This window comes from Panthera uncia, chromosome C2 (assembly GCF_023721935.1).
Source record: "Panthera uncia isolate 11264 chromosome C2, Puncia_PCG_1.0, whole genome shotgun sequence".
In the NCBI taxonomy this organism is placed as follows: Eukaryota; Metazoa; Chordata; class Mammalia; order Carnivora; family Felidae; genus Panthera; species Panthera uncia.
This window is the reverse complement of record NC_064810.1, coordinates 154,762,402-154,770,930: the sequence shown is the minus strand read 5'-3', so window position 1 is coordinate 154,770,930 and position 8,529 is coordinate 154,762,402. Positions and strand designations below refer to the sequence as shown.

The window sequence follows — 8,529 nt, the reverse complement described above, 5'->3', positions numbered from 1 at the left end:
CTATAAGATGATGTTGTTAAATTCTTCTATGTCCTTAATGACTTCGTGTAGTAATTCTATCTGTTACTGAGAAAGGGATATTGAAGTCCCCAACTATAATTGCAGATGCATCTATTTCTCCTTTAAACTCTATCAGCTTTCAGCTTTTATTTCATATATTTTGAGACTGTGGTTTGGTGCATACATATTTAGGATTATGTCTTCCTATAGATTGATATTGATCTTTTTGTCATCACATAATGTCCCCCTTGTCTCTAGTAATTTTGTTTGCTCTGAAGTTCATTTTGTCTGTTATTAATATAGCCACTCCTGCTACTTAAAAAAATACATATTTTAATGATATATCTTTTTCCATCCTTAAATTTCAACCTTCCTATATCACAGAATTGGATCATTCGTGCACATTTTAAGGTTTGTTGTTGTTATTGACAATTGATAAAATTCTAAAAGTCATTTTGTCTAACAAAAAGTATACGGTTTCATGACACTGGATTTGATAATGATTTTTTTTTGGTTATAACACCAAAAGTATAGGTAACAAAAGAAAAATAGATAAATTCACCCAAATTAAAAACTTTTGTGCATTATAGGACACTATCAACAGAAAGAAAACCTACAGAATAAAGGAATATATTTGCAAAGCATATATGTGATAAAGGATTATATATAGTAGTCCTACAACTCAACAACATAAAAACAAATGAACCAATTCAAAAATTGGTAAACGATTTGAATAGACATTTCTTTAAGGAAGACATACTAATAATCAATAAAAAGAGGTTCAACATCCCTAGTTATTACAGAAATGGAAATCAAAATCATAATGAGATACTACTTCTCACCTATTAGAAACAAACATGCCTATTATAAACAAATAGAAAATAGCAAGTGTTTTTGAGGATTTGGAAAACTTGGACCTTGTGCATTTCTGGTGGGAATGTAAAATTGTACAGCTTCTGTGGAAAATGTTTTGGTGTTTCCTCAAAATGTTAAACGTAGATTTACCACATGATACAACAATTCCACTTCCAGGTATATGCTCCAAAGAATTGAAAGCAGAGACTCAAATAGATAGTTGTATGCCAGTGTTTACATCCACATTATTCACAATAGCCAAAAGATGGAAAAGCTCAAATGTCCACCAACAGATGCATGAATAGACAAAATGTGGTATATACATAAATGGAATATTACCTAGCCTTAAAGTCAGATACAAAAGGGAAAATATTATATTCCACTTATATGACATAATGAGAATAGATAAATTTATAGACACGGTAAGTAGAATAGAGGTTACTATGGGCTGGAGAGAGGAAGGAATAGAGAATCGTTGTTTAAGGGGTAAAGAGTTTCTGTCTGGCAAAAATAAACTATTGGGAGTAGGCCAAAATAAAAGGATTTTGCACAGTGAAGAAAATCGTCAATGAAATAAATAAAAAAGCAATCTACTGAATGGGAAAAGGTATTTACAAATGATATATCTGAAAGGAGTTAACATCCACAATATATAAAGAACTTACATGACTCAACACCCCAAAAACCAAATAATCAGACTAAAAATGGACAGGACCTGAATAAACACTTTTCCAAAGAAGTCATACAGATTGAAGAGATGCTCAACCTCACTAATCATCAGGGGAATGCAAATCAATACTACAATGAGGTATCGCTTTACACCCATCAGAATGGCTAGTATCCAAAAGAAACAAGTGTTGGTGAGGATGTGGAGAGAAAGGAGTCCTCATGCACTGTTGGTGGGAATATAATTGGTGCAGCCACTGTGGAGAGCAGTATGGATGTACCTCAAATAATTAAAAATAGAGATACCATACAATCCTAGCCACGTATGCCATGCATTCTATCCTTGACTTGCCTCCAATAGCCCCTCTCACCACCAGCACACTGTTGCTGCCCCACAGAAATGTTTCCATTACTCACAGTCCTTTGCCAAATTAGGTCAGTGTCCAGGGCACTGGCTCCTTATGTCACTTGGGCTTATGCCAAAATTTGGTGCAGATGCCTGAGCCTTAATGCGTCAAAGTGGAGACCTTTTAGCTGATGATTTAGCCATTACTATGGGGCCAAAGGGAATAACAATGACTATTGAACAGAACTGGGAAAGTCCAAAATAACAGAGCATGGTGTGACCATTGCAAAGTCCATTGACTTAAAAGATAAATATAAAAATATTGGTGCTAAACTTGTTCAAGATGTTGCCACTAACACAAATGAAGAGGCTGAGGCTGGTACCACTACTCCTACTCATACTAGGAAACTCTTTTGCCAAGGAAGGCTTTGAGAAGATTAGCAAAGATGCTAATCCCATGGAAATCAGGAGAGATATGATGTTAGCTGTTGATGCTGTAATTGTTAAGCTTAAGAAGCAGTATAAACCTGTGATAACCCCTGAAGAAATTGTCCAGATTGCTGCGATTTCTGCAACTGGAGACAAAGAAATTGACATTATTTCTTATGCAATAAAAATGGTTGAAAGGAAGGGTATCATCACAGTAAAGGATGGAAAAACACTGAAGGATGAATTAGAAATTATTAAAGGCATGATGTTTGATCGAGGTTATATTTCTGTATACTTTATTAATACATCAACATGTCAGAAATGTGAATTCCAAGATGCCCATGTTCTATTGAGTGAAAAGAAAATTTCTATTGTCCTGTCCAGTGACCTGCTCTTGAAATTGCCAATGCTTACTGTAAGCCTTTAGTCATAACTGCTGATGATGTTGATGGAGAAGCTCTAAGTACACTGGTTTGAATAGGCTAAAAGTTGGTCTTCAGGTTGTAGCAGTCAAAACACCAGGTTTGGGCAACAACAGAAAGAACTAGATTAAAGACGTGCCTATTGCTACTGGTGGTCTAATGTTGGGAGAAAGATTGACTATATCTTGAAGATGTTCAGCCTCATGACTTAGGAAAAGTTGGAGAGGTCATTGTGACCAGAGATGATGCCATGCTACCCAGTAATTCCACTACTGGGTATTTGCCCAAACAAAACAAAAACACTAATTCAAAAAGATATATGTATCCCCATGTTTACTGCACCATTATTTACAATAGCCATGATATGGAAGCAACCTAAGTGTCTGTTGATAAATGAATGGATAAAGAAGATGTGATTATATATATATATATATATATATATATATATATCACAGGTTAAGGTCACCAAAACTAAATAAAACCAAAATTGGAATGGGGATGGGAGTGTGGAAATTATGCAAAAATAGCTTATGGCTTGATTTTTCAGAAATATTTACCCTATATTACAAAGGTGTTTCATATAGCTTGCATATCAAAATATTCCACACACAATGGAATATTTCTTAACCATAAAAGGAGGTGATCTTGCCATTTGTGGCAACGTGGATGGACCCAGAGGGCATTATGCTAAGTGAAATAAGTCAGACAGAGAAAGACAAATACTGTATGGTTCACTTATACATAGAATCTAAGAAAACAAAGCAAATGAACAAACAAACAGAAAAAGCAGAAACAGACCCATAAATACAAAGAGCAGACTGATGATTGCCAGAAGGGAGGGGTGGGGAAGATGGGCAAAATGGATGAAGGGGAGAGAGAGACACAGGCTTCCAATTGTGGAATAAATAAATCACAGGGATGAAAGGTACAGCCTAGGGAATATAGCCAATGATATTGTAATGATGTTGTATGTTGACTGGTAGCTATACTTTGGCGAGCATAGCATAGTATATAGAGTCGTTAAATGACTATGTTGTATACTAAAACCAATGTAACATTGTATGTCAATTACGCTTCAATAAACTAAATTTTTAAAAAGTATCTAGATTCAGTGGTAAAAAAGAAAAAAAGGAGTTTCTGTTTGGGATGATGAAAAAGTTCTGGGGTGCCTGAGTGGCTCAGTTGATTAAGCATCCAACTTCAGCTCAGGTCATGATCTCATGGTTCATGGGTTTGAGCCCTGCGTCAGACTCTGTGGGGATAGCTCGGAGCCTGGAGCCTGTTTCGGATTCTGTGTCTCTGTCTCTCTTTGTCCCTACCCTGCTCGCATTCTCCCTCTTTCTCTCTCAAAGATAAATAAACATTAAAAAAAAAAGTTCTGCAAATGGACAGTGGTGACGTTTGCACAACATTGTGAATGTACTTAATGCTACTGGTCTATACAACTCATAAAAGAGTAAATTTTATGTTATGTATATTTTACTACAATAAAATTATGCAAAAATGGCTTATGGTTTATTTTTCAGAAATATTTACCCTATATTACAAAGGTGTTTCATATAGCTTGCAATGGTTTACTGCCAGGAGTCCCTCCACACTCCCATCCCCGTTCCAATTTTGTTTTTATTTAGTTTTGGTGACCTTAACCTGCTTCACTCAGATTTTCTGCTGCATCAGTTAGAGGGTATTTTCTTCCACCGTATGACAATAGGAATGAAAACAGCCAAGGCATATCAACGCTTCCGGCTCAGGAAGTACCTTCTCATCTCCCCACTTATGTGATCACTGAAGACAATACTGAACTTGGCAATAAGTCACCTTAGCAGTCCCATTGACTTACCTCTTCAAAGACAAATATTTGGACCAAGTGAAAACTACCTGGCCTCTTGTTTTTCCTTTAGTTTTTTCTTGCCTCTCTTGAGATGTTTTTGGCTTTCACTATTACTACAGCTGTATCATTGCAAAGGTAAAATGCAACTATTGAAAAAATGTTTAAATGTTTATGTCTAGACTGTCAAAAAGGCAGATACATATTCTTTGACCTACTACTTCTAATACAGAAACCATGATGTAGTACGAGGGCATTAGGACCCGGGAGTCCTAGGGTCTACCTTTAACCAGCTGTGTGGGCATGGGCTTGCTGAGCCCCCTCTGCCTAGAATATGAGTGGGTTGGCTAGAGGACCCTAATGATTCTTTCACATTTAAAATGAGAAGATAAAAGGTCCTGGAATGTCGAGTTGCCTGACAAAGATTCACTCTCCCCTCTCACCACAGAGAATATATCCTATTTTGTAACAAAGATATTCTTTATATGACATTTGAAAATCTTACCGATTTAAGTATCATTCATATCAAAAGCCTTGATGTTTTAGAGATCTATTTTTTCCTATGGTTGTTCTCTGTCAAGAGGAATTGGCTACATATTTAGGGCCCAGGGCAAAATGAAAATGCAGGCCCCTTTCTCAAAAATTATGAAGAATTTCAAGACAGATGAAACAGAGCATCAAGCCACGTACAAGGCCTTTCAGAACATGACTGCACAGGTCACATGCTATCTGTCCATGTGTAAAAAGGCACCCCCCCACACACACTACTCCAGCCCTGGGAAAATATTTAAGTTGACTGTGCACCCTAGGCACATGGAGAGGTTAGGTGTGTGGGTTGCATTTTTATACACAAAGTACACAAACAAGAAGTAAATCTTCCAACCTGCCATGTAGGTAGTCCCTCATGAGCGGGTTGTTGCAATTAGTCTCTGATGAGAGGCTGCACAATGAAGTGAGAAGTCTGCAAAAATAGCCAGATAAAAGACCCAGATTCTTCATTTGACGAATATTTATTGAGCATCAAATAATGAACTTAGGCATGTGCTAAGCATTCCATAGTGCACAGATAAATCTGTTGCCCTGGGCCTTTCAGTCAACCTTCGATACCTTGGTTCTCTGGGTTGTTAGATGGGAACTAAGGAATCTCTTACCTAAAAACCTTTAGGAAGTATGGGCTCAAGAAATTCAAGTTGAAGTATCAGTTATAGTTATTGCCTTGCAAAATTCTAAGGATGATATCAGCTTTAAAATGATGATGTTACCAAAAGTAGACAATGAATATAGACTTTAGGGTCTAAGGGTAGCTTGTGATATTTTTCCTTAGCTTTTTTTTTCATCTGAACAACTTAATGGGAGATTCCATGTCCAGAAACCATAACCGGGTCCTCCAATGTCTACTATGAATTTATAGAATTTCATCCTCGAACTTCAAAGACATAAAAACCAATAATGAGGAACTTTCTTGCATACCTGGCTTTCCACAATCGATGTGTTCCTTAAAAAAAAAGAGTCAACTGAATTGTTGGAAACTGAATTATATTTGAAATGCTCTAAAGAACTGGGATATTAAAAGAAAACCTGCATTGAATCCTTTTGTACAACAAAGAATAATTTTTATAAAGCAAACAATTACCCCCAATTTGCTTGATGTGAAAACTCAGGCTTAAGCACACAGTTTTGTGACTGTACACATGGGAGCCCGTTTAGACACACGATGGCTTCCCCTCTTCCTTTCGGCCCTGAGGATGTGCAGGTGGAAGGAAGAGGTAGGAAGGGTGGGAGGATGTCAGCATCCTTTACAAATGTTCACAATCCATCTCCTACTTGAATGAAAAGTATTTTCCTAAGCAAAGGAAGACAATAAGACTCAGAGCCTTCGATGAGATCAACACTGATGCGACAATGGGTGCACTTTTCAGGAAACACACTGTGAAGAATAACAATATTTAAACTCAGAATCTTAGTCGACTGAGCTGAGGCAGTGTGGTGTGGGAGTTCACAGGTCATCCACCCCATGGCTTTCCGATTGTAACAGGCTATGCCAGATTCAGCCAGGTATCTGTTGAGAGATACACAAATTCTGAGACCCCACTCTAAGAGGCAACAGGTTCAGCAGTCTGATTTTCTTCCCAAGTCATTCTGATTTCAATGCACACTTAGATTTCAGAACCACTGATTTACAAGCCTCACCTTAAAAAAGGGAGTTGGCAGAGATTCTCCTCCAATGCATTGGATATGGCTCTGTGCATGTGACGGTCCCTGCTTGTCTCACTCTTCTGCTCTGCTCTTAACCTCTTCTTCTGATCTCTTGGAAACTGAGACAGGTAGACTTTTTCCTTTCTTTTTCTGTTTGGATGTCTCATCCCTCTTTATGATCTCATCTAAGTCTTAATGGCTGACAGAAGTATCTTGCCTATATTAGTAGAGAACCCTATGAACATTGACTCTCAGGATCAGGAGAATGATAATATAAATAAGAGCTAGAGGAATTTGAAAAATTAGTCTTTCTGAAAAATTAGCCAAGTTTTGTGACATTTTGTCCCCGTGTGGTTCCCCAGAAGAAGAACATGAGATAATGATTCAAGTGTACTTAGTTTATTTGGGGAATGACCCCAGGAAACACCAACATGGGAGTGAAGAATGTACATGTGTTGGGAAATGAAGTGAGGCACTAAAGAGAATATAATCAAAAAGTTACTGTTAAGGGAGCATAAGGCAAGCTGACAGGCCGCAAACACCCCTCCCCCCCACCCCCACCGTGGGATATGTGAGATATTCCTCGGAACTCCTGGGTGCCCAAAAACAAGGAAAGGGGAAAAAAACAAATTGTTAACTGATAGCGATCATAGTCCTGCAGGACCTAAGTCTCCATAGCTCCTCCATAGTGATGTGGGAAACAAAGGCAGAAGGAAATGGCAGGTAAAATTAAATTTCCTTATAACCTGCATCCCATTGACAAATACTTGAGGCTGGCAGAGTAAAAGGTTTCTCCAGGAGCTCCCTACTGTCTTAATGCTAATGCTTTGCTAGAGGGAAAAACAACCCTTAGCTTGACAATAACAAGGCCTCCACTATCCTGTGAGCCTTCTTTAGCAGATGAAAATCTCATTGGAAACTTCCCCTGGACTTTACCTCCCCCCAACTCCATAGTATACAACCAGTCTCTCCTCATGGTCCTGGGGCAGCTCTTTCTGCCCACAGCTTCCTGTCCCATGCTTCAATAAAATCACCTTTTTGCACCAAAGACGTCTTCAAGAATTATTTCTCTGTCAATTGTCTCCAGACCCCACCTCACTATCACCCCCCAAAACTTCATCAGTTACTACCATGAGCAACTGGAGGTTAGACCCTCTAGGAACTCAAAGAGCCAGCGTAGAACGCTGTGTAGTAAAGAATTAACATTACCCAGAGGGAAGTCTGGCCTTTGCCCTTGGCTACTGGAATGTCCTGCCTGAAAGAGTGTCCCTTTTTGCCAGCAGCTTTGACCACCAAACAGTGTAACAGTATAATTTATGGTGGTCTTAGGGCCAGATGGTATCAGTTTTGCCCCTAGGGCAACTAGAGACTAAAGGTCAGGTACACAAGCAGAATGTGACTGAGTCCCAATAAAAACTCAGGGGGCTTCCCTGGTTGACAATATCCCACGTGTAGCATCGCATATAGTAGGTGGGAGAAGTTAGTGCTTTCCATGACTCCATTGAGAGAGGACAACTGGAAGCCATATGCTTGAACCCTCCTGGACTCTGCCCTATGCATCTCTTTACCTGGCTGATTCTAATCTTGTTTCTTTTCTCCATAGTAAATTGTAACCATGAGTATAACAGCATTCTGTAAACTCTGAGTCCTTCTGGTGAATTATTGTAACGTGGCTTTGGGAACCCCCAAATCGTGTCAGAAGTGAGGGTGGTCTTGTGTGAATGTGCTCCCTCTAAAATTGCAGCTGGTTCTAACGCTTGTAAACATGCAACTCAGAGTTGCTCCAT

At 38.6% G+C, this 8,529-nt stretch overlaps 1 pseudogene; it reads left to right on the top strand.

The window, feature by feature from the left end:
- Positions 1-1,921: 1,921 nt before the first annotated feature.
- The window catches only part of LOC125921681 (60 kDa heat shock protein, mitochondrial-like), a 30,272-nt pseudogene continuing 23,664 nt past the window's right edge, over positions 1,922-8,529 (top strand).